The sequence below is a fragment of the Sceloporus undulatus genome, chromosome 2 (assembly GCF_019175285.1).
Source record: "Sceloporus undulatus isolate JIND9_A2432 ecotype Alabama chromosome 2, SceUnd_v1.1, whole genome shotgun sequence".
Taxonomy (NCBI): Eukaryota; Metazoa; Chordata; class Lepidosauria; order Squamata; family Phrynosomatidae; genus Sceloporus; species Sceloporus undulatus.
Window position 1 is genome coordinate 29106296 of NC_056523.1, and position 27098 is coordinate 29133393.

The following is a 27098-nucleotide window of genomic DNA, read 5'->3' on the forward strand; positions in this document are numbered from 1 at the left end:
GTTGCTGGTGTATATATACAGAAGGGCAGATGAACTTTTATGATAAATAAATCACACTCTTTGAGTTATGGCAGAGATGGGCACACATACTTTCTTTTTTATGAATAGAGATTATTAATATCAGGTGTAGGATTCAAGGACTAAATGGAGGCATATGTAATTATATGACTAAATGGAGGCCTCTGTCCATGTGCATGCGTTCTGTAGACAAAAGAGACAAAATGGAGCGTAAGGGCCAGATAAATCTAGGCCCAATTCACTACATCCTTACATGCTGTGCACATATGCACATGGATTTACTTATCCACACTGTGACTGATAGAAACAAATTGTAGGAATGCCACTTTAATAAGACTATTTCCGTATTTATTGCCTATTACTGTAAGCTCTGATCCTCAGCTTTCCATTTCAATATCTCTAGAGATGACAACATTGGCAAATTAGAGAAACCTAATTCAGACACTTAGCTACTGTTTTGTGACACACACAAGGCCTCTAAAGGAAATGTTTTATCAGCTTTTAACCTTGTAGCATGTCAGAAAATAAATGAGGGGAAGAAAACAAATTTCAGCAACAGTCAGTAACCTATAGTAACAAGCTTGCTAAATGACTCCTTTTCTCAGAATTAGGTGGAACTATTACAGACAGCTCACGTTCACATTCACAGAAATGAAATTATCATAAAGCATAAATACTTTAAAAGTAGGAAAGCTGTTTCTCAGCCAATAGTATATTTGAGCTTTGCACTATCCTTGGGTATTGATGTTGGACTTGTAAACATATTTGAAGCAGATGGAGAGTCCAGAGATGCTATTTGCAACACAATAGAGCATCTTGGTACATCAGAAGAGAAAGCAGCTTCTTTGATTCAAGGGACGGAAAGAGACTCATACTTCTTACCTTGGTGTAGGAATTCTGGTGCCACCCCCCAGCAGGTTCTCTGGCTTCAATGCAATGCAGCTATACAGTGATACTCCTGATACTGCCTCCTACTTTGAGGTGCTTGCTACTGTTTGTACTTTAAAAAACAACAACAACAACACAGAACTTAAATGATTCATGTCACAAGACATGGTCGTATTTATCAGTTTGAAATTCAGTAATCAAGGTGATGCAGTACATCAGTTGGAGTGCTGGACTAAGTTTATGGGAGCAATGCTGAAGTACTTGCTCAAACATGGAAACCCACTGGATGACCTTGGCCAAGTCACATTTTTTCAGCCTTAGAGGAAAGCAATGGTAAATCTCCTCTGAACAAAACCTGCCCAAAAAAAAACCTTACGAAAGGTTTACCATAAGTTTGAGTCATTTCGAAGGCACACAACAACAACAACTACAGTCAATCATATTTAGTTCAGGTCTATGGAAGCCAGGCATATGCAGGGCTGGCAACTATGCAGTTACTGCACAGTTAATGTCAAAAACAGGGGGATCATACCAGGGAATCAAACTAGCAACTGCTCAGGGGTGGCTGCTTGAGGAAACTCCAACATGCACTTCTAGGTGAAAAGACAGTATAGAATGGTGGGTGACTGTGTGGGGACAGGGGCCAATTCCTCCAAGCCCCCCCCCCCAATATTTTCATTTTCCTCTGTAGTCCTTCACAAAATTTTGACCGGGAAATGTTACAATTATGAGAGGGACTGTGAAGAAAAAATATGGGTTTGGGGGGCATAGTATGGGGTTCTCAGGTGCTTGTGGGGATGGCATGGTGGTATTTTAACATGTTTAGAGAGGCTTTCTGCATGTCTTGAGGAGAAATTCTCCCAAATTACAGTGATTCTGTTTTAAATGGGGAGGGGGGTGTTGGGACATTGGGGAGGCTTTGGAATCAAAAAGTGACATCCATGGACTGCATGCAGCCTGCAGGCCACAGTTTCTCAATCCTTGCAGTGCAGCTACTGACAATCACAACAGAAAGGCTGGCTGCTCCAATAGTGCCTTGCTTGCAAGTTGCCCTAGATGGACCTTATTTTGAGCCAATAAGGTAATTCATATATTTAGTTCTCTGTGGTGTCTTTCATCGTAGGTCACCTGGAGTCTGTGACTCTGTGCCACACAAAGAACATCAGTTGTGCTTCTGCAAGCTCTGTAATGCTTGAATGTCCCAGCTGGCCTCCAGATTCTCTCTGCAAGTGGATTGATAGTATTATCAGTTCCAGATTATTCTGCAACTCATCAGACAACTCAGAAGCCCCAGATTACAAGGAATTTAGGATACTAACATTGTTCTCTTAAAAAAAAGAATCACAAGATACATTTTTTAAAAATCTGTTTGGACATTCATATTAGCTTTCTCCTCTTTTCCTCTTCTTTTCTCTGAAAAGCACAGTTTTAGAATGAGGTTGCAGTAGCAGATGCTACACAAGAAAGCTAAGCATTCAAGGTGAATAGGAACTTCCTGGAGGCTGGGATACTCCTAGACATCATGGTTTGAACAGCAATGTCAAACTCATCTTCAAGGTCATTAATTCATTTAGGATTTCTGTGCCCTCCATCTAAGTCCTGAATCAAACCAACAATCTTCCACACAGGGAATACATTTTATTGAAGCCCCCCCCCCCCGATAGCTACTAGTTCTAAATGTTCATTAACATTTAAAATCCTAATAATGAAAAGTCCTGTCTCAGGGGTGTAAATATAGGCTCTTGGCACTTTAATGATGTACAGTATTAGAATGTCTGAATCACTTGTATGTAAACTAAATGTGCAAAAGGGTGGAGTTACACATTTGTTGGCATTATTTCTTGCTAAATCAAGTAAACTAAGTGGTTAATTTTTAAACCATTTTCTAGGAAGCATGTTGTAGAGATAGTCCATAGGTTGTAGGAGTGTCACGCCCATAAAAAAAAGTCATTATGCATCAAACCAAAGAGTGATCTAAGCTGTGAGCGATCAGCCAAATATCCCTGAAGGATTCACAAACAGGGCATGATGGCATTCATTGCTCTTGTTATTTATTTACTGTTTCATATGCCTCAAAGTACCAGCACATTCCTGCTAGAGTTCCCATACTCCCAAATTCTTTTTTTATAGCCATTATAAGCCATTGCAACAAAGAGGCAAAGCCAAATCACACACAACAGGAAATAGAGGTAACAGTGCCTGCTGAGTTGTACAGCTGATAAGCAACCTTGTCATTGTGATAGTGGGATCTAGTCCATCAAATGCAAAGTAATTTGGACTCTGATGATGCCTACCTTAAAGAATCTTTCCAGACAGAAAAGTGAACATGTAATGTGCTTAAACTATAGATATGGTTAAGAGCAGTGCACTGGTTTTATCGGTTTGGAGAAAAAACTCACCCAGGCACTAACTCTCTTCAGGATCTTGCAGGCTAAAGGTTTTAAAAACTGAGCTGATATTGCACAAAGGTTTTAAAAACTGAGCTGATATTGCACAAAAACCATTATCTGCAGACAACTGATCTCTAATTAAATGGACACCCTGATGCTTTTCTATTCAACAAGAGAACAACACACAGTTTAACATGTAAATCACTTCCTCTCAACCAAGGATCATACAGTACATATACCCCACTCACTTCCATGCCAGCATTCTCTGAAGATGCCAGCCACAGATGCTGGTGAAACGTCAGGCATAAACCATTACAGAACATAGCCACATAGCCTGAAACCCCCCCCCAAAAAAACCCCACCTATTTCTTATTTATTTGTTGCTGATTATTTGTCACTAGCTATATCCATGCTAGGATTTTCTGTATCTGGTTCTGGCTGTGAGCTTGTATACAGCCTAGGCTTAAGTCAATGGTTGGCTTTCCTTTGTTCTACATAGGCTCTACAACATATGGGCACTTGTATCTATGGTATTGAAAATTTTATCTTTAAAAGAGGGTAAAGGAAGAGTTTCACAAGGATGGAGGAATGCAATTCTGTTATGATCCTCCTTAATCAAGAGATTTTGAAAGAAGGGAAGCAGACACATTTATTGTGGGGCTGGTGATTGGTCTTCAAGTGCCAGAAGGGACATGCCTTAATTCAATGATGGGAAAAGGAGAAATGGACTGTTGAGATAAGTTGTCAATGGAAGAGTCAGGAAAGGACAGCAAAAAATATAGCTCAGGTCAACTTTCACCTAATTGCATCTATTTGATAGATGTGTGAATGAGATGTTCATTGGTTACACTGACTGGCAGTAATTTTAATCTTACAACAAATCATGTTAGCATCATGTTGCAGAAAACCTGTTTATATTGATAAAAGCTCTGTGGATCTATAAAGCTTCTAGACTAAAATGTTGGAGGTGTTGCTACAGAAAGCCACCATCATTTTATTTGCATTTCTTCCTTTTGTCTTTTAAGTCATCCTTTCTGATCACTGTCAATTGAATCATAGAATTATAGAATCATAGAGTTGGAAGAGACTGCAAGGGCATTCAGTCCAACCCCCTTCCATGCAGGAAATCTTAATCAAATATCCCTGACAGATGGCCATCCAGCCTTTGTTTAAAGACCTCTAAGGAAGGAGACTCCACTACACTCTGAAGGAGTGTGTTTCACTGTCGAACAGCCCTTGCTGTCAGGAAGTTCCTCCTAATGTTGAGGTGGAATCTCTTTTCCTGTAGCTTGCATCCAGAAGGTTAAGGGGTGATATGATGGCCCTGTTTAAATACTTGAAAGGATTTCACATTGAGGAGGGAGCAAGCTTATTTTCTGCTGCTCCGGGTCCTAGTCTCTGGAGCAGCAGAAAATAAGCTTGCTCCCTCCTCAATGTGAAATCCTTTCAAGTATTTAAACAGGGCCATCATATCACCCCTTAACCTTCTGTTCTCCAGGCTAAGCATCTCCAGGTCCCTAAGCCATTCCTCATAGGACTTCATGGTTTCCAGACCCTTCATCATTTTAGTCGCCCTCCTTTGGAAACACTCCAGTTTCTCAACATCCTTTTTAAATTGTGTTGCCATGAACTGGACACAATATTCCAGGTGGAGCCTGACCAGAGCAGAATAGAGTGGCACTATTACTTCCCTTGATCTAGACACTATACTTCTATTGATGCAGCCTAAAATTGCATTGGCCTTGTTAGCTGCCGCATCGGACTGTTGACCCATGTTCAATCTGTGGTCTACTTGGATGCCTAGATCCCTTTCACATGTAGTCTTGTTCAGCCAGGTGTAGTACCTTACATTTCTAAGTGCAGTACCTTACATTTCTCCCCGTTGAAATTCATTTTGTTAGCTTTGGCCCAGCTTTCTAGTCTATTCAGGTCATTTTGAATTTTGATCTTGTCCTCTGGGGTATTAGCTACTCCTCCTAGTTTGGTGTCATCCACAAATCTGATAAATATGCCCCCCAATTCTGTCATCCAGGTCACTGATAAAGATGTTGAATAGCACTGGGCCCAGGACAGAGCCCTGTGGGACCCCACTGGTCACTTCTCTCCAGGATGAAAAGGAGCCATTGTTGAGCACCCCTTGGGTTCGGCCGGTCAACCAATTACAAATCCATGTAACAGTTCCTTTGTCTAGCTCACATTTCACTAGCTTATTTGCGAGAATGTCACGGGGAACCCTGTCAAAAGCCTTACTGAAATCAAGGTATACCATATCCACAGCATTCCCTTCATCTACCAAGATGGTGATTTTATATATAAAAAAAAGAGATTAGGTTTGTCTGGCATGACTTTTTCCTCTGAAACCCATGTTGACTTTTTGAGATTAAGGCATTGCTTTCTAGATGTTCACAGACTCTCTCTTTAATGACCTGCTCTAGAATCTTTCCTGGTATAGATGTCAGACTAACTGGACGATAATTATTTGGATCCTCTTTTTTCCCCTTTTTGAAGATGGGGACAACATTTGCCCTCCTCCAGTCTGCTGGGATCTCTCCTGTTCTCCAGGAGTTTTCAAAGATTATTGCCAGTGGTTCCGATATTACCTTTGCCAGTTCTTTTAATACCCTTGGATACAGTTCATCTGGTCCTATAGACTTATATTTGTTTAGATTAACCAGACGTTCCTGTACTATCCCTTTACTTATTCTGTGCTGAAATTCTCCTATTGTGTCCTCTGTTCAATTTCCCTTAGGTTGCGCAACCTTTTCCTTTTCTGAGAAGACTGAGGCAAAGAATCATGCTTTGCATAAATAAACCAAGTGGATAATTTTCCATTACATTATGAATAATCACATTACTCTGCATTGGCCTGATGGTAGTGCTGGGTTTTTGTTTTGTTTTTAATCTCTTAGGAAATACGTAATCCTACATCCTAATTTGTTAAAGCCCTGACCAGTAATGTATTGGAACAAACTGATACTGTGGCTTAATTAATCATTGGCAGAACAATTCAAGGGAAAAATGATGCATATATATTGGGTTACGATATATCTTGCAGGCCATTTTTATGTGGTTTCATTGTGTCTTCCAAGTTATTTCGGATTTATGGTGACCCTATGGCATAGGGCTTTCTTGGCAAGACTTGTTCAGAGTAGATTTACCTTTGCTTTCTTGTGATACTGAGAGAATGTGACTTGTTCAAGGTCACCCAGTGGGTTTCCATGGCTGAGTGGGGATTCAAACCCTGGTTTCCAGAGTCCCTGTCCAACACTCAAACTACTACACAATATTGTCTCTCTGGAGATTGCTATCCTGTATCTAAATTGAAACTCGAGAGAACTCAATGAACTACATTGAAACTGCAATGGAAACTCAGGGAACTCTACTGAATTTAATGGGACAAACATCCTAGTATATTAGTTTATTATAGCACCTTTGCCTGTATGTGTGTGGTTTTTTCCTCATTATGAGCTCAACATATACCCACACTTCCCCTCGTCTTTCTGAGATGTTCTGTGCCATTTTTACGAGTATAACTTGCTTATAAAATGAACAAAAAACTAGCTCCATTCTGCATCTCTGCATCAGAAAACAGTTAACACGACACCACACAGTTACCAGGGTAGTGCACCAGCATAAATCGGTACTTCTGCAACAAATTTCATGGTTATGAACTGTTAACACTGGTCCAAAACATGCTGCAAAAATAATCCAGTCTGAGACCAGTTTACCTGCCCTGGCTCTTTGCTAGGGAATCCTGGGAATTGTCACTCATTGTGGCACCAGAGCTCTGTGACAGAGAAGGATAAACGTCTCACAAAACTACTGTTCCCAGAATTTGCCAGCATTGAGCCAGGGCAGTTAAGCAGACTGGATAATTTCTGCAGTGTATTTGGGACCATTGTTTCTTATATCCTGTTGAGAAAAAAAGGAGTTGGCTGTGTATAATGGAAAAGTAAATTCCACCCAATCATTTCTTTATAATTACATACGGGGGGGGGGGGGAATCTTTTCTGGACCCCCCCGGCATATGGGAAAAGAGTGTATGGGGTGTGTGCTTGCACCCCATTACTTTTGCAGGGGCTTTCCTTCTGCAAAAGCTCAAAGCCGTGGAAGGCAAATCTGCCTATGGGGAGAGCTGACTGTAATATGATTTTCATGGCTATGTCTGCCTTTGCCTCTCTGTACACAGGGACATAATGGGGAAATGCCAACTTCTGGAATTATATTAGACACAGGAACACCTTAATAAAGATATCTTTCTACTTTGCATAATTTTCTCAGATCATCTGGGCAGAATCAGACCATAAATGCATTGAAGGGTTCACTTTTAGATGACGTTAGGACAGTAAAAAGGTGCAGGGGAATATGTACTTCTCAATTTAGCTCATATTTTTGGGAAATGAATGTATGAAAATGTTATAGAAGTACATTTTTAACCTGTATGTTATATATTGATCCAAACAGGATCTCCAGCTGAAGTATCCTCAGCAGGTAGTTGTAATGTCCAGCCTCTTTTTGAAGATATCAATAGCAGGGGATCCCCACCACCTCTCTAGGCATTTGGTTCCATTGCCAAACTGCTTTTAAAGTCAAGAGCTTCCTTCTAATATTCAATCAAAATTTACTTCCCTATAACTTAAAATCATTAGACCTGGACGTATCCCCTGGACAGCAGGCTTGCTTCCTCTTCTCTGTGACAGCCCTTGAGGTATTTAAAGAGCTCAATCATGTTGTCCCTCAGTGTTCTCTTCACCAAGCTGAACATCCTTAGCTCCTTCAACTTGTCCTCATATGTTTTGTTCTCCATAGTTCTTATCATCTTTGTTACCCTTCTCTGAACCTGATCCAACTTATTTCTATCCTTAAAATGAGGCTCCCAGAACTGAATGCAATACTCCAGATAAGACCTGACCAGTGCAGAATATATAGTGGGGGTGTTGCCTTCCTTGACTTGGAAACTATACTTCTATTAATCTAAGTCAAAATTGCATTTATCTTCTTTGCAACAGCATCACATCACTGGCTCATGTTCAATTTATGATCAACAATAATCCCAAGATCTTTTTCTTATGTACCATGTTTTCCCATCCTATACCTGTGCATTTCTCTCTTCTGAATTTCATTTTATTAATTTCTGCCCAATGTTCTAGTTTAGAAAATTTTAAATTCTAAATTCCCCTTCCCCACCACCATTCCCTTCTCCTTTTGTGTCGTGTCTTTTTAGATTGTAAGCCTGAGGGCAGAGAACCGGCTAATTAAAATAATAACAACTGTAAGCCTCTGAGAGCCTTTAGGGCTGAAGGGTGCGGCATAAATACCGTAAATAAATAAATAATAAATAAGTGTAGATCCTTTTTGAATTCACACTGTTTTTCTAGGTCATTTTGAATTCACATCTTTTATACTTGAACTAAATAGCCAGGTGTGTGGGATTTTTGTCGGTTTGTTTGCATTATATATGTGTTAACTGAAGCACTGAAGCGCAATAGAAATTGCACTAATGGAGCCATGTCATTATTCTTACAGATTACCTGTCTGACAGATACATTCTCAGTATATTTTAACAGGGTCCATTCCTAATAATAGTTTTGTGTCTATCCAGAGTTAGAGCATCTCCGCAACAAAATTAAAATGAGTGTTCCTTGCTTCTGCATCATTCAGGAGATAAGCAAAACCTGCAAGGACTTTAAAGTGCACTTGAAATAGACTATAAGGGTGGTAGGTGCAAGAGAATAGGATTAGAAGAGAGCAGAGGCCTAGTTTCTATTCCTGGCTCTCACCTTGCCTCAATCAGTGACCTTTAGTAACTTAATTCACTGCTGCATAATATGTCTTCTTTATCTTTACTTTGAACATAACAAAACTTCAGTTCAATTGTGAGCATACTGCATAATGCCTAGATAAAAAGCTTTTGCTACGCGGAAGTTCATATAAATAATGACGCAGCATCTTTTCATGAGGCATAAAAGAAAATCAACATAAAAGGAGGGGGAAAGGAGAAACTGTCTTCATAGATCTTTCCCAGATACATCTAGAAAGAAATCTGCTTTTGTAATTAAACTCTTGACACCAGGGTCCTGGATCTGCTAATCCTAAATGCATAAAGGGTTTGTCGATATACTTTTGGAAGCAATGGAAACAACAGCACAGTTAATACTAGTATCTTAATCCCAAAGTCTGAATTTGACAGTTCATCCAGCTTTGTCAAGAAAGCTAAGAAGTGCTTAGCTCCTCCCTGCAAAATTTCACACCCATCTATACTAAAATCCAAAGCTTATGCAACCACAAAATCACTGGCATAGGGTTGTGGTGTGTGAAAATCCAAGCATGACCAACTGGCTGCTATAACTCTGCTCACAGTATTGTATAGACAGCTGTACAGAACACTACTGCATTCAGAAAGACAATCAAGTGCATGTTTTTTTGGTTTTTTAAGTGCATTCTATATAAACCAAGGGAGCAAAATTCTATGTTGAATCATTAAAAGCTGGACAGTTTCCTCTGCTTCCAGGTTCGCAATCAAATTTTCATACTCATTCACACTTGGCTTCTTTTGTATTCTTTTAAGTTTAAAACATATGCTATTTCTTTACTTTTATTTCATCAAACAAAATTATTGGCAAGGATGTCCCCCCTCCTTACTGCCAGCATTGTTGTAGTATCCATTAGAGGTATCCTAATAAATAATAATAAATAATTCTCTCACTATATTTCTATTACCCGGTTTCCCGAGAGGTTCATAATACCTCTTGGTTCCTTCATCCTAAATCCTGTATTCAGATTTCAGATTTGAACTGTAGTTGTCCCTATGCCAGGAACAGCATCCCTGTTTCTAGCCAGTCTTGACCTTCCAATCCATCATCACTCAGTTCTTGTGCAAAAAGTCTCACCACTTTCAGTATTATTTTCTAACTAACTAGCACCAGTTAAACATCTCAACTTTCTTTAATAGACTTGGTTCTCTCAGGTAACTTTGGCCTTCTCTCTGACAATTTATATATCGGAATGCTCTCAAATTTTCTCATCAACTCAGAAATGAGATTTTTTAAATAAACATTTCAGGACCTTCTTGCAAGTTTCACAAAACATTTTTATGTACAAATTGAGATTTTGTACTAACAAGTCAAATGCCTTTTGCACATAATTTTTCACAATAATTTTTTTCACAAAAAATTGACCACAGGGAAAAGACTAGAAAATGAACAAATGCTCATTTTGTTCACACTCAGTATCTTTATAACTTCCGTATGAATTTAATTCCAGAATTTCTTCCCTTTTTGGCATTCCCACCATTTGTGGTAGAAGGTACCTCTTTTTCCTGGACAATGCCAGCACTCTCTCTTTAGATTTTTCTTTTCCCATTCTTGTAACATAATTGGTCTACCAATATCTTGGGCCCATCTTACCATATAATTCTTCCATCTTTCATTTCTACATTCACAGCAGAAATTTATATACCTTCGAGATCAGATGTTGATTATCATATAGTACTAATTGCTCAAGTTCAGATTCTTACCTCTCAATCCCATTCCAAATTTTCCCATAATTTGTCTGTACAAGTACCAGTTACATTGCTGGCCTTCTTCTGTCCGTTCTTCCATTGTTTTCATTAGGTATTTATCTTTATCCATGATAACCAACTATTCATATGTTACCCACTCACCATCTTTGATTTGTTCTCTTTTATAAAATGCCTCATTTACAGAAGTCCGTTTTGGTATTCTTCGTACTAAATGTGACTTATATTTCATCCATTCTCTAAGTAATTATTTCCTTATATAGTGATTGTTAAAATCACTATTTGCTTTGCTTTTATCATATATTAAGTAGGTATGCCAGCCAAACTTAATTTCTGGGACTTCCTGCAGGAGTTTTGCATTCTTTATTCTTATCCATTCTTTATAGCATGCATGATAATACATTTTTAAATTTTGTAGGCCCAAGCCCAGATAGAAGAGCTTTATAACTACTTCTCCTTTTATCATTTTGCTCCAAAGAGAGCAGCAAATAAAATTGATAAAATGCTGTTGCATTGTGTTTAGAAGCAAATGCACTGTTTTGTTTTTGTTTTTTTTTAAATGGAAAATGAATACTATGGTAAAATATAATAAGTTTTACTACCGCGTTCTATAGTAAAGGTACTGGTAAGTTTTTGTTTTGTTTTTAGCACTGAGGAGATAGGAATGAATGTACGACTGGGCTGAATTATAAGAATTACTAAACATTTTGAATGATTTTCTTAAATTATTATTTCTGGACTTTTTCACTAGCATTTTGATAGCACTAAATACGTTGGGTTCTTTTTTTCTCTCCATAAAATACTTTGGCTAAAATACTTTTTTGTGGCACAACATTCTTTTGGGTGCCAACACCAGCTTTCCTCCATAAAAGCCCACCTAAAACAGAGACGATGGGGAAGAACTGGTTTTTAAACTCTCACTGAAGGATGAAACATTTTGTGGCAGTTTACAATTCTTCCACTGGGTGTCTCAGTCTAGACATCATTTCTTAAAGAAAATAAAATGTGTAAATGTTCTTTACACCCTTTTTAGAGAGTGTTCTTATAAAACTGTGCTTTTATAGATGGGTATATAAAGAGGAATACGGTGATAATATTTTCCCCACATGCTCATTACAAACTCAACCTGTTCCTTCATGTTTTGAGCAATACATTTTGGGAACAGGATGATTATAGAGCAGTATATTATTTTTCTACAAAATAAATTTTGATTTAAACTTATTAAAATGCTAACTCAGAATACTGGCAACTCCTAGCTGTTCATTTTAAAGTTTTATTCTGAAAATATTCAGTCTTCCAGAGACTCAGGAAAATGCATTGTATACTCAGATATTTTTTTAAAATGTGCACATAGTAATTTAAGTGCCTAAAATCAAGATTCAGAATTTAATAATTTAGAGCAACTTCTGTTGGAAGGTTTCAAACTGAATATTAATATTAAACATTTGATACATTTGATACATTTTTGCCACATAATGGCATTCTTCTTGAAAATGGGACAAAGCTGACATTTGTAATAAAAAGACGGGACAGTCTGGAAATATGATAAACATGGTACTGTCTTGCTTAAAATGCTAAGTACGGTCAGTGTACCACTGAGCAGAAGAGGTGAGAAGCCAAGCTCAGCTGTGACTCTCTTTAGGGACTGTTTTAGACAAAGTCTTTTAAAAATACACCCTGCTGCATTCACTGAATTTGACATGATATCATTCTCCATCCAAAATCTTCCCTTATTTTCACATCAGTTCTGCCATTTCCCCCGTTCTTTTGAAAACAGGTGAAGGAGAAAAAGCAACATGCATTCTGGTTGCTGTAGTGAGCCAGCCATTTGAAACAACTAAGGCTCAGTCTAAGGTTATCTGTTATCATGAAGCAATATTCTAAAATTGCTTGAGCCACATCCATGGAACTGTCTGTGCAGAAGGCTTCACATTTTGCATCACACTTCCAGCTGTGACTTCCCTGCATGGACCAGAAGACGCTGTTTACAAGAGCTGTCAGGTCACACAGAAAATTTATCTGGTTTTACTTATTGCTAAGCTGCTTGACATACTACCACTATAAACAGTTCACTGAAAGGAAAAATATAATGCAGAATACAGTTGAAACAACATGGTTCCAAATTAGTGACTGAAATGGCAAGGGCACTGCATTTTTTTAAAAAAAATCAGAATGCAAAAGCAGATATAAGCCACTGTTATTTGAAATGTTTGGGTCAGAGTTGAACAGAAATTTAGTTGGCCCTCTGTATCCATGGATTCTTTATCCACGGATTCAAGCATCCACAACTTGAAAATATTAATGAAATATATAAAGAAACCTTGATTTTGCAATATTATATAAGGGACACCATTTCACTATGCCATTATATTTAATGGGACTTGAGCATCTACAGACTTTGGTATCCATGGGGGAATCCTAGAACCAAACCCTAGCAGATACCAAGGGCCCACTGTATCAGGAACACTTTGGGTAGTGCCAAACTAAATGTTTACCTTTTACAACAACTGCTGGTATTCCTTTGGAAAACCTTTGTGTTTGTTATCCTCATTTGCCATTGCTCTCACTTGCATAGTAAGATAGCAAATCTGATTTCTTCTGATTTTATTTATTAACCTTCATTTACATTGGTATTTCGGATGCAGCATATGTCATGTGATTTCTCATTAGAAGGAAGAACCCATGTGACTATACTGTAGAAATAATGCAGTTTGACACCACTTTAACTACCATGGATCCATCCTATAGAATACTAGGATTTGTAGTTTTGTGAGGCACCAACACTTTCTGGCAGAGAAAGCTAAAGACCTTGTAAAATTACAAACCCCAGGATTCCATAGGATGGAGATACAATACTGAAAGTGGTGTCAATCTGCATTATTTCTACAGTGTAGATGCACCCCAATCTAGAAAGAAGAAAGAAGCACCCAGCAGAGAACATCAGTGCTGAGGAGTCTGCAGCCAATAGAAAACAATGGCACTGATGAAATATAAAAAGGGATGGCACATCCATAGAATGTAAGCCAGGAAAAATGTCTATTGTGCCAAAATTAGTTTTGACCAGAAAATCAAGCACTGAATAATCAGCATAATCTCAATTTGAATTTAATTCTCACTCTGTCTCTCCCCCCTCCTTACACACACAAACACAAACACATGCACAAATAAATAGCATTAAATCTATCTGAGAGTAATTGGTTTGTTGATGCCTTTAGGAATGTTTGAGAGTGGCTTTATCAGTTGCTACCTGACCATCTGTTTGGCAGACTGAGGGTAACGGCATAGAGATTGTTACAATCACCACTGGGCTCATAGCTGTCTGCTGAAGCACAACATCATCTCTGGATTAGGGCCAAAACAACCTTCTAGAACTACTTCCCATTGGGCTGTATAATGAAATTATCAGAATTCAGATTTTACAAAGCACAATTAAATGAATGGATGAATGAGATTCTAGGAATAGCATCTTTGGGTGATAATCATAATACCAAAACAAATGCCTGAAAATATATTATTTTCATATATTATATATTATTGATCCGGATGGTTTTACACCAAAACATTAACCATGCCTATAATACATGAACAATATGTAATCTAACACAGGTAGGTAATGCAAAGAAAGACATTTACTGATTATCTGTTCCTAGATTCAGATAAATCATTTCATTGTTTCAGAGAGGGCTTATTTACATGCATCTAATGTTGAGGACACTTCCTTGAAATAGATAAGAATTACACATGCACATCCAAAGCAGAGCAAAACAAAACAAAAGCATAATTTCCCCTGCATTAGACAATATCCTAAGTATGAGACACAGATGTCAGGATTGCTTTGTTGGCTGGTTGGTTTTGTCCTTCACTCTCCTACATGAACCTTGCAGTGCACTGAGATAACTAGAAATACATGTTAAGAATTTTCAGTATAAATAAGTAAATATGATGATACATTATTTTTATATTTGATAAAAGAAACATTTATCAAAATGTAGTAAGTCCATTCATGGGATGTTGGTGTGAAAGCCATAAGCTGGTGATTTTCCAATGCAGCAAGTTATCAGGATCCACCCAGAAGCCAGGTACCCAAGAAATAAGCTGCTCAGAGGTGAATTCTTTCCCTATTGACTCTGACAATGGCTGCATCCTCACAGCAGAAATAATACATTTTGGCACCAGTTTGGGTCAATGCTATGGAATTCTGGGAATTGTAGTTTTGGGAGACTATGAAGATTTTCATACTAGCTCTTAAGTGCTGGTAAATGACCTCTAAAATGTTGAGGAAGTGCACGTGTGTGAAAGCCAGGTGCACTTCCTCATCGTCAAGGAATCGTCGGCTCCCTCTAGTGCAGAGGTTCTCAATCTTTGAGCCTCCAGATGTTTTGGACTTCAATTCCCAGAAGTTCCAGTCAGTATGCTGAGTTTTGTGAGGCACCAGCACTCTTTGGCAGAGAAAGCTAAAGGCATTGCAAAACTACAAATTCCAGGGTCTCATATGATGGAGCTACAGCATTTAAGCAGTATCAAACTGCCTTATTTCTACAGTTTAGGTGCACCCCCAGTTGCGCACTCCACCTTCCATTTCCTTCTTTCAACCTTTTTATTTGGTGTTGAGTTCAAAATCCTTTTGCATTCAGTTAACTCATTTGAGGGGGAACAGGGCAGAATCTTTTCCTTCCCTGTAGATTCAGGCAAAAGCAAACTGCTTCAACCTCTCCTAGGTTGTGTGTCCTTCCCTATTAATAACTTTTGCCATCTTGACCACATCTGAGTGTTGCTTTGCCACACATGTTCCAGTTTTCATCCATGAAATGTGGAGGGCATGATTTCACTGGGATTAATGCCCTGCGCACACATATGTGTTTCTCTTCACTTTCTTAGCTGTTATATGACTATGCATTTCTGTCAATAAAAGAAGTCATAGCCAAGACTCAGCTGGAACATCTCAGGTTCTGAACTCTTGGTTTCTAAAATTAAAAATAAATGTCTTTTTACGAGTAGCTTCAGGAAGTAATGCAGGAAATGAGCTGGAGGAGATAGAAATAAACCCACTGAGAGATCTAATGAGGGAAAAAGGTCTACTAGGCCAAGCACAGGGCATTGCAAATTGCAATCACAATTTTATCTTGCTTGGGTATTATCATTTTAATCTCCACATATAGTGGTCTACCCCCTCCCTCAAAGTAAATCCTTATGAAATAGCTAAAGCTTTCATGATAGGGCTAGGACTACAAGCACTATTTTATTTTATTCTTGGAAAAGGCTTATATAAGATGCTCTCCTCTAGAGAATCTTTCTTAATTATCATCCTTATCATACACATATTAAAAATAGCAAAGTAATCCTTGTGTTAAGTGTTTGCGTTCTCACAGAAATACGTACTTGTAACAAAATTCTAATTAATTGTAGGCTTGCCAGTTTAATGAGCAATAAAAGAACATAAATAAAGTCAGGCACTGCTTCATACCCAGGCATTAAAGCTGACAGCAAAAATTTTGCACTCAGAACAGGAGTGAACCCACCCTCATAGGAAGCTACTTGCTTTCTTCCAAAAATGATTGTGGAACACAGAGGTTAGTAATATTGTTTCATATAGATGACATTATATTGTAGCTTTTCCAGCTGGTATGAAACAATGGTTTCAAAGAGAGCTAAATGGAGAAATTACATCAAAGGAACATTGTTCTTACACATTAAGCCAGACTAGAGTATTTAGTCGGCACATTAAAGGCAATGCTCTAGCTTGAAGGCCAGAGCATTTCCAGCCTAGTACCTCCACAAGTACTGAACTATGACTACACCTACCATCACCAACAACAATAGCTGGCTGGAGATGGAGCTTGACAGTCAATGAAAAGGGCAGGCAGAATCTCAGGATGCCCATGGAATAAATATTTTATTCCAAGGGGGGGGGGGTACCCAAATCATTTTGGCCAGAAAATATTTGTAAGACTTTCTTCAAGGAAAGTAATTTGACTGACAACTTGAGGAGATTTCTGAAAACCAGGTTTCAAAAGCAAAAAACTGGCAATTGACAGTTTTCAGAGGAAGAGGTAGGGCCTACCTTGAAAACTATCATTTGGCATTTGCAAATTTTGCAGACAAACATTTGGGAAATTCCTGCAGTTTTCATGTTGTTTCATCTTCACTTTTTCATCAGGTTTCATTGATCTCAATTTCTTATGCTTTTGGAACATGCAGTCCACCATATCTGGAGGGCAGCAGTTTGGGTAATGTTTTTAAAAATCAATTTACAGACAGTTTTTACTTCCATGTCTGGGGTTTTATCATCACGTTTGCATAGACTACTCAGTTTAAGCATATAAGATCTGCATGAATATGCACTTATAGAAATGTGTACTTACAAGGTACATTGAGAAAATGGCACTAGCTGGCATAATCACCATTTCTCCCCATTCATCCCTTAAAACCAGAGTGTGGAACAGTTACCTTTTGGAAAACAAGATCCAGAATCATGCCACCAGCTATTATCTCAAGCTCTAGTTAAAACATCAACACAGCTCCAACCAACCACAGAGTTTTGAACTCCAGTAGTGAGGTGCAGAAGATGGAAGTAATTGTTAATGCAAGTTACATGGACATACAGCAGAGCATGTATTCACACATACCAGTAGTTGTGACAAGATGTTTTTTGGCAATACGCATAATCACCAAATACATTAGATACAACCAGAGCAAGGAGTTGGCTTTCTTTACTTTTACCCAGTGGCTGGCAGTAAGTCACATGGGGAAAAATAAATGTGCTTCACATGAGGCTCAAGCTTCAACAATGGCAGCTTGTGGCTTCCATGCCAGTTGGGTATTGAATGAGAGACTGCACAGCATAGCGGTTTCTGTACTGGACTACAACTCTGAAGAACAGGGTTATGTTCCCAGTTCAGCCATGAAACCCACTGGGTGACCTTGGGTAAGTCACGTGCTCTCAGCCTCAGAGGAAGGCAATGACAAACTCCTTATGAACCAATCTTGCCAAGAAATAGCAATAGCAATAGCAAGTACATTTCTTTATCACTTATTGGTGCATTTAAGTGCCCCCAAAGCGGTTTACAAAGTGTTAGCTAAGCCAATTGCCCCCAACAATCTGGGTACTCATTTTAGCAACCTTGGAAGGATGCAAGCCTGAGTCGAGCTTGAGCCCTTTCGCTGGTATTGAACTCGCAACCTTATGGTTTGTGAGTGAGTGGCTGCAGTACAGGCATTTAACCACTGCGCCACTAGGGCGCCACCAGAAACCCCATGATATGTTTGCCTCAGGGTCACCATAAGTTGGAAATGTCTTGAAGGCACACAACAACCACCACAACCAAGGTGCCAACCGATTTTCCTAATTCTGTTCCATACCTTGATTACCTCTTTTAAAACTAGACAACACTCTGGAATATATTTATCACCTCACTGACATCAGAGGCATCATTATAAGATGGGGGAAAGGAGAGGGGCAGTTTCCAGATACTATGAATTTTAAAGGAGGTGTTCAATATTATCAACCCTCTCCCCCAAAGGGGTCCTTGCATTTGGATTAAAACCCAGAGTGGATTTGCCACTACACAGTCATGGAAGCCATCAACTGTCTCTATGTTGCAATGGGAACAAAATCAGCCCAATATACCTCTGCGCCCGTAGTACAACATAGGTTCCAGCAATATGGAGGTACCCACTACATGCATATCCATGATACAATGACAGACATTTTCCTATGCTCTATAATGCAATAGGAATGCATAGGACTACTCACTAACTGTGTGAGAAAAATATCTCATTTTTATTTAATTGATATTTATTCCAAATCATCATCTATGTGTAAGACCACATGGCATGGTTCATTATATTAATACTTAAGAATAATTAAATAGGTTTCAGAGATCCCCTGTACTGTTTAGCAGCAGAATTTACCCATTTTTTTTCAAAACCAGAAATGAACTTGTGTCTTTCTCTGAGGAAATGATTTCACAAATCTGCTACACTTACTGATTCCTGAACTCAACTATTCCCCTTTGCAATAGATGGTAAGCTTGAAACGCAGGCTACATTAAGATTAAGAAGGAACTAGATTTTTTTATTAAAGAAAACAGTGACAGGGAAAGCAAAATGAAGGTGGTCTGGGACGCAAGTAAAGCATATGTTAGAGGTTTATTTATACAGAAGATGGCAGAAATAACAAAAAGGGAAAGACTTTTCGAAGAGAAGATGAGAAAGGAGCTTAGATGGAAAGAACAAGAGTTACAACAACACCAGCCTAAAAGGGATATTATAAAATTAGAAAAGGAAATAAGACTGTTAAGAAAACAGCTGGAAAATAAAAGGATGGAGGAGTTAGCACTTAAACTTAAAAGGATGAGACAGACTCAATTTGAAAATGCAAATAAAATAAGTAAATGGTTAGCGTATAAGTTGAAACAAGAACAGGAGAAGAAAATGATCACAAAAATTAGGATAAATAATAGTATAGTGACAGAGCAGAAGAAGATAAAAGATAGTTTTGTAACATTCTATAAGGACCTTTTTGAAGCAAGGGATGAGGGGCAAAATGTGGAGTGGTTGGAATCAAAAATTAAGCAGTATAATGAAATTAAATTAAACACGGAACAAAAAGGAAAGCTTAATGCAGAGATCACAATTGAAGAAATAAGGGAGGCCATTGGGAACCTCAAAAATGTGAAGGCCCCAGGGGAGATGGACTGACAGCTAAATATTATAAACATTCATTAGAACTGCTGGGTGCTTTACATTAGGTATTAATTTAATTCACATGGAAGGGAAGCCTGAGTCATGGGGTAGGACAATCCTTACCCTGATCACAGGAAGGCAAAGATGAACAACTCAGGAGTAATTACAGACCAATTGACTGATTGAATAATGATATAAAATATGCACATTTATGGCTAAAAGATTAAAGGAAATTCTAGTGGAAATAATAAAAAGGACCAAAATGGCTTTCGCCGGAAGGAAAATAAAAAATAATTAGAAATATATAAATTTATTGGTTACTATAATAGACACAATGAGAGGAAGGCTGCAATAATTTTGTTGATGCGGAAAAAAACCTTGTGTTAGTTGGAACTTTTATGTTAAACTACTTGGGATCTGGATAAGGGGAAAAATTTGTTAAAAGCATACAGGAATATATAAGAGACAATCGGCCCGAATAGTCATAAATGGAGAGTTAACACAAGAATTTGATGGATAGCAAGGGAACAAGACAAGGCTGCCCGCTGTCCCCATTGTTGTTTAATTTTTATTAGAATTTCTGTTAAATAATGTTAGAAAGAATCCAGAAAATCAAAGGCCTAAAGTGAAAGGAATAGAGTATAAACTACAAGCATATGCCGATGACCTGGTATTAATAGTGGAGGACCCAATAAACAAACAGAAAGCATTATGGGCTGAATGAATATTTGGGAAGATGTCAGGCTTTAAAATAATAAAGGGAAATCGGTAATTATTGCTAAAAATTTAAGGAAGGAGGAGAAGGAGGCTTTGAAAGGAAAAACGGGCTCGAAGTTAATAAATAAAGATGAAATCCTGGTATATAATTTCTAATAACAATACGAATCTTATGAGAATATTTAAAAATGACTTGGAATAAGCTGAAAAAGGAAGATGGAAAATTGGGCTAATTTAAAAATATCCCTTCTTGGTAGAATAAATGTGGTTAAGATGTCCATTCTCCCGAAGCTAATATTTTTATTCTCTAATCTCCCAATAAATATTAGTAATAAAATAATGGAGCAGTGGAATAGGGATGTGAGGAAATTTGTATGGAAAGGGGGCAAGGCAAGAATCAGATGGAATAATTTAAAAGAAAGTAAGCTAAGGGGAGGTTGTGCATTACCAGATTTCAAAACATATAGATGGGCTTGCATAATGACGTGGGTGGAAGATTGGATAAAATTAAAGGACAGATATATATTAGATATAGAAGGGGAAGATCTAAGGTACGGCTGGCACGGCTACCTATGGTACAGGAAAGCAGATGTGCATAAAGCTTTCGCAAATAACCCCATCAGGAAAGCTTTGTTGGAAGTTTGGAAGATTGTACGTGATAAATTCTATCTCAGGATTCCTGGCTGGGTGTCTACGCAAGAAGCGTATGCGAATAGGTGGGATGTAGGAACAGATTGGATAAGATATGAGGAGTTAATAAAAACCACGCAAACTAAAAACCTGCGAATAAAAACTAGAGAGGAAATGATAGATGAGGGTATAAATGTAAACTGGTATACATACTATCAGATAAAGAAAAGATTTCTAGAAGATAGTAAAAATCCAGGTTTTGAACTAAAGCCGACGGAGTTAGACAAAATAATCTTTGATGACAGTAGCGGGAAGATTTCTAAATATTATAACCTATTCAGAGAACTGGAGTATGAAAAAGAACCGATCAAACAATTTATGGTAGAGTGGGCGAAGGATTTCGGTAGAGGAATACCACTGGACGCTTGGGAATTAGCTTGGAAGAGAACAAAATCGTTTACCTGTAGCCAGAATTTAAAAGAGAATTTCTTGAAAGTTAGTAACAGGTGGTGTTACACCCCAGCCAGACTCAAGAAGATGTTTAATAAAGAGTCGGATAGCTGCTGGAGATGCCATAAAGAGAAAGGTACGACAGTTCATATGTGGTGGAAATGTGGGAAAATTAAGGAATACTGGAATGAAGTGCATGATGTGATACAAAAAATATTAGGAATTAGTTTTAAGAAAAAACCAGAAATTTATCTTTTGAATATGACTTATTTTTTAAATACGGAGGATGAAAGAAGGGTGTGGAAAATTTTACTGTATATGGTTACACTGGCGAGAACAGTAGTAGCTAAACATTGGAAAGACTAAAGTAAGATACAAATTGAGGAATGGCTAGGTAAATTAATGAATATTAGGCAAATGGACTTGCTTTCATATAAGTTGGATAATAAAAGGAAAGAAAAAATGGACAAGGAATGGACACAAGTGATGGTATTCCTGCAAGCAAGGTGGGATTTAGACACAAATCTGTTAAATTGGACTATTTAAATGTAAAAATAAGGCTTCATGGAATTGTGAACAAAGATAAGGGATCTCTAAGATTTAAACACGGTTAGGTGGTCTGATATCTGTGAAGGAAAAAAAAAAGCAATATACAATTTCAGTTAACGTTTTCTTATTGGACTTTTTGTGTCTTTACACAGGCTGGGTTTACTTATTTGGTATTGGTTTAAATTGTGTATTATCTATAGGCAAGAATCTGTGAAAATCAGAAAAGCAACGCCAGGATTGTTTATTCTTTTAAGAAGAGAGGAGGCAAATAATGGAAGAAGACATCACTAAAGAAACAGTGTATAGAGAATTTGTTTATTTGTTGTGGTCACACTTTGAAAGTGATACTGTACATTTTAAAAATCAATAAAGATATTCCCCCCCCCCAAAAAAAAGAAGGAAAAAAGAAAAAGAAATGCAGGCTACACTGCAAGCAATGCAGTCAGTTTGACCAGATGGTGCCTACTGAGAAAGGATATGCTGGCCAGTTTCAGCTCCTCTGAGGACATGCAGACCTCAACACTAATATTATCTAGGATCTGTGTTCTTTCTCTATCCTTACAGTCCCCGATCTATAGATAGCAGAATCCTTATGGCCTCTGCCTCAGTATTTTATAACTTTGCTATTTTTGGATGTATTATGTATAATGTGACACGGGAGTAAGAGATGTGCAGAACTGTATAAGAAGACAGAGGAAACCAACAGTATGCAGGTCCTTCACTCTAGAAATGGAGTGGGAGGCAGATTTTTCTTTTGAAAAGAAGGACTTATCAAACTGATACTTCCTGAATAAATATGCAAACCAAAATGCAGTTACTTTTAGATATTTCCAGTTCTTAGGCAAAAAAGGGTACAAAAGTTTCTATACTAGGGCAAAGTAGACACAAAGCAATGTATGCAAAAGTTTTATATTACTAGAAAACACACATAGTTTGCAAATAGGTTTTCATGCAAAACCTACACAATGAGGCAATAGACAGGCTGAGCTAAAAACTGGATAAAGGACAATCAGGGAGAAGCTGAGATGACTGATTAGTTCCTCCTGACTGCACATAAAATCCAGTTCTGGTGGTGTATACCCAAAATTAGAAATCTCTTTGATGTGACCTGTCTCCCTCTTCATTTCCCTAATTCTATCCTTGATTCTCTCCTTGGCTGGGCAGCAGAGTTATTAATCAGAACAGCAATGCCCACTCTGTTCTTTTGAACTGTGGGATATTTCTCTCATTTTTGACTTTGAAAAGGAGGGAGATGAAAAAGGCTAGGAAATTAATCTATTCATGAAACAAAAATAATCTCTGTCTCCTGGAAATGAATATGTAAATCTGGGAAGTGAAGTTCAAAATCACTGAATTTGCTCTAAAAAGATATACACTGTTATGAGTTTGAAGGACAAAACAAAATGTTGGTATCAAAATTGTTACCTTAGTATGTGAAGGCTGACTCCCTATCCCCTGGTTTTTTGTGGAGGAGAGGGTCCCCACATATGAGAAATTAATGAATAGCTGCCATCATTACCCCCCAATCCATTGGCACCCTAAGTTGGCATCAGAGCTAAATGTTGCTGGCAGGTCTGTTTTTCCCCCTTTATAACTCTGACTTTTTCCAGAGCTCTTCCTTTCCCTCACTGCAGACAAGAAATCTCACAAGCAGAGTTGCCAATTTCTGGGGAATTGTCTGGAATCTGGGAAATTTAATTAATCTCTTTCTGGGTATTTTGACTGAATGATAATAATAAATATTGGGGAATTCCAGGGATTTTGGATTTTGGTAAAACATTCTGGGGATATATCTTTGAGGCTTGTTGGCAATACTGCTCACAAGTGCACCAAGCAGGCAGGATGAGAACAATGATGGGAAAGGGGAATTTATAAGGGGAGTTTATAAGTGTAAGGTCTTTATTCTAATAAGAAAAATTACAACATTCTATTAAGTTATCACCCTTATTTTGGATGCTTGGAAAGACCTATTTGATACTCTTTCTTGAATGCAGTCAAATAGGCTCACGGATTCTACTGATGTTACCCACTAAACCAAAACAATTAATCAAAAATTCCATTTATTGTTCAGGATCACATTTGACATTTCTGTGAAGGACTCTACAGGGTTTTGTTCAACCTGAAAGTTACTAGCTAAAATGGCATCTAATTCTCTCCCCCTCCACACATATTTCCACAGAGTTGCCTCTGCAATTTATTTCCTAAAGTAACCTTTATGGTCACTGTACCCTGAAGGTGCCAAATCCCATCAGATCTTGGAAGCTAAGCAGGTTCAACCCTGTTAGTGCTTGGATGGGAGACCACCAACAAATAAAATGTTCTATAGGGTATATTTCAAAGGAATCATAGAATCATAGAATTGGAAGAGACCACTAGGGCCTTCCAGTCCAACCCCCTGCCATGCAGGAAATCCAAATCAAAGCATCCCTGACAGATGGCCATCTGTTTAAAGACCTCCAAGGAAGGAGACTCCACTACAATCCGAGGGAGTGTGTTCCACCTCCCCAGCTCCCTAAGTCGTTCCTCATAGGACATGGTTTCCAGACCCTTCACCATTTTAGTCGCCCTCCTTTGGACACGCTCCAGTTTCTCAATGTCCTTTCTGAATTGTGGTGCCCAGAACTGGACACATTATTCCAGGTGAGGCCTGACCAAAGCAGAATAGACTGGCACTATTATTTCCCTTGATCTAGACACTATACTTCTATTGATGCAACCTAAAATTGCATTGGCCTTTTTAGCTGCCACATTGCACTGTTGACTCATGTTCAACTTGTGGTCTACTTGGATGCCTAGATCCCTTTCACATGTAGTTTCATTCAGCCAGGTGTCCCTCATCCTATAGCTCCTAATTGACACACCATACAAACTACATACTTACCCTTTACTGCTTTCTCCTGAGTTCCTTACAACTGACATTTAGCACCAAATACTAGTGGAACCAGATATACACTATAGCTGCAGAACCAGCACTCAATGCCAACATCACCTACTGGAAAAATACCAGGGCAAAACCACAGCTCTAGATTAAATGAGAAATTGGCATATGTCTTGGAGAAATTGAGCAAGAGAATCAAACGATGAGCAATGAATACACAAAGGCTTTATGCAAGCTCCACTGAAATCGATGGGAGAATAGAAAGTTTGTATGTGTTCCAGAAGAATGTATAGAGAACAAACAGGAGGGTGAGTTGAATTTTCGCTCTTTCTTACATTGCAATTTCCATATCTTTTGCCATGTTGTTCTCTATCCTCTGAAATTCCTGGTTTTCTCCTTGTATCATAACACCATTTCACTTTCCTTTTCCAAGTCAGATATCATAGACTACTCAATACCTCAGAGTCTCCAAGCCTCACATTATCAGCCCTTCCTTTGTCTTTTCTGTATCCACCATCACTGCTCATTCTCAGACCTTACTGTCTGATGCTGCACTTGGCTTCCTGTTTAATATAGGCCATATTGTCTTATTGTTTAATATTGTCTGACAAGGTTGCATTGCACACTGCTGGTTCTATAATCAAAGGAACGGTTTCTAGTGGGGCTGTTGGCTTTTAAATTACGTATTATGGACCAAAATGAAGAAAGGATCTTGTTAATCTACAAGAACACACTGATGATGGCTTATATTAGCACAGACAAGTGTACTCTAATCTCTATCCCATGAAGGTCTAAAATCACAGAATCATAGAGTTGGGTGAGGCCTCAAGGGCCATCCAAGTATATACAATCAATGCACTCCTGACAGATGGCCATCCATTCTCCATTTAAAAACTCCAAAGAGACTTCACCACACTCCAAGGCAGTTTATTCTGTTTTCAAACAGCTCTTCCATAAGGAATTTCTTCCTAATATTTTAGGTGGAATCTCTTTTCCCGTAGTTTGAATCCACTGTTCTGTGACCTAGTCTCTGGAACAGCAGAAAACAAGCTTACTTCCTCCTCAATATGAGACCCTTTCACATATTTAAAGATAGCTATCATGTCATATCTTAACCTTCTCTTCTCCAGGCTAAACATATCCAGCTCCCTAAGCTACTCTTCATAAGACATGGATTCCAGAACATTCACCATTTTGGTTGTCATCCTCTGGACATGCTTCAGCTTGTCCACATCCTTCTTGAATTGTGGACACAGTATTTATTATTATTATTATTAACCTTTATTTATAAAGCGCTGTAAGTTTACACAGCGCTGTACATCAATTTTTTAGTCAGACGGTTCCCTGCCCTCAGGCTTACAATCTAAAAGATATTTCAGGTGAGGTGTGAACAAAGCAGAATTTAGTGGTATTATTCCTTCTCTTGATCTGGACATTATATGCCACAATACTTATTTTGTTCATGGAAATAGCAGCAGCAGTGATACTCTTAAAAATTGTTCCTCAGACAGTCTCATCCTTATCTGCTTGGTTGTAGTGAGGAAGATATTCTGTTCTTTATCCAGACAAAGGAAAAGAAACAGGCAGAGTATAACTCAGCTACAAAATCAGAACTGATGAAATCACATGTAACTGGTAGCCGTTAATAACGTCCCACTGGAACACATGTTAAGGAAAGCAAGTGGGAAACACTAGTGAATCAGCACCACTGAAAGACATCTCCAATATCAGAAAAGATTAAACAAAAGAAACAATTTTTAAGTTGCAACTAAATAGGAAGCTTGATGAAGATGTAAGAAAATAGATTCCACAGACCAGAAGCCCAGTATGTATTCAAGACAAAAACATATATATACTATAATACTTTTTCACCCTCAACCATGATACTAGTAGCACAGGAAAGGTCCTTTTAAAAGTTGTTGGATGGATGGCAAGTCTGGCTAGCCTCAGTTACGAATATCTGAAGAGTCACAAATCCCCCACCCATATGAATATCTGAAGCATCACAAATTCTCCATCCCTGTTGTAATGTTTATAGAAAGCAAGAGAAACAATTGCACATCTCTACCTCAATTCCAGAATGCCATATGAAAAGGAACAGATCACATCCCATCTTAAAAAATGAAGATGTAGCCCTCTCTGTCTCCTTTCTTGGAGCATCAAGTGGATTTCAGATTTCTTCAGATAACTGTAGTTTCAATTTCTTGTGGCTACCACAATAAACACATTAAATTGGAAGTTGTAGTTTCCCATTTTGTCCAAATTAGGAAACTATTACCTAAGTCTAATTGTTGGTCGCAACTAAGTGAGAACCCTTGAATCAATGGAACTTACATAAATAATTGACTTAAGTTCCCTTATATTTCATGTGTCT

The 27098-nt window shown here is 38.2% G+C and overlaps 1 protein-coding gene across 13 annotated transcripts in view; it reads right to left on the minus strand.

Moving 5' to 3' along the window:
* The window catches only part of CADPS (calcium dependent secretion activator), a 466363-nt gene that overhangs the window by 325980 nt on the left and 113285 nt on the right, over positions 1 to 27098 (minus strand). The gene's annotated exons all lie outside the window — the stretch shown is intronic.